This window comes from Octodon degus, unplaced genomic scaffold, assembly GCF_000260255.1.
Source record: "Octodon degus isolate 3935 unplaced genomic scaffold, OctDeg1.0 scaffold00072, whole genome shotgun sequence".
NCBI lineage: Eukaryota > Metazoa > Chordata > Mammalia > Rodentia > Octodontidae > Octodon > Octodon degus.
This window is the reverse complement of record NW_004524648.1, coordinates 2,370,861-2,371,766: the sequence shown is the minus strand read 5'-3', so window position 1 is coordinate 2,371,766 and position 906 is coordinate 2,370,861.

The following is a 906-nucleotide window of genomic DNA, read 5'->3' as shown; positions in this document are numbered from 1 at the left end:
CTTGAGTTGTGGGGATCGAACCACAGCAGCCTGAGCCTGACTGCTTTGTTGAAGCAGCCACTTAAAGAACTGAGCTATGGGGCAGGCCCCCTGTACTTTTTTAAAAAAATGTATTTTTGAGAAATTCTAGTTTAGGGCCGGCAAGATAGCTCAGTGGACTAAGCAGCTGTTGAGGCAAATGCAGGAACTGGGGTTTGATTCCCGGCACCACATGCTGCATAGGCCCGGCCCCAGGCGTGCTAAACTGGCCCCTGAGACCAGGAGTGGTAGTGCTGGTGGGATGCCTGTAATCCCAGCTCTGGGGAGGCTGAACGTGAGGATCACTACAAGTCTGAGCTGCATAGTGAGACCCACCAAATACATATAAATAGATAAATAAATAGAAATTCTAGTTTATATGTGTAGCAGAGTTCAGTCAGGAAAACAAAAACCACACTAGATATTTAATGCAGATAGGAGAGCGGGCAGATGTTGTGGGGCTGAAGAGGCCCCAGGGGACACTGAAGAAACCCAGATTATCAATAATTGCAAGAAGCAGCTCAGGGCTGAGGAGGCAGCTTGGTAGTAGAGTGATTGCCTCTCAGCTGTGAAAGCCTGGGTCTGATGCCCAGCACTGCCGGACAAGCTGGAATCCCAGGAACAGCAGCCCCACGCCCATGGCCCCTCTTATAGCCATTTCTAGCATTTAGAGAATCTAGAAACTGGTGAGCAACAAAGCTCAAAGTAAGAGGGGAGAAGGAAATAATGAGTACAGGGGTGTAAATCCATAAACTAGAAACCGGCTCAGGATGTACCAGTAGCTCTGTGATGGAAAACTTGCTCCTTATATGGGCTCTGGGTTCAATCCCCTAGCACAGAAAGAAAGAAAGAAAATGAAAGAAAGGAAAGAAAGAAAGAAAGAAAGAA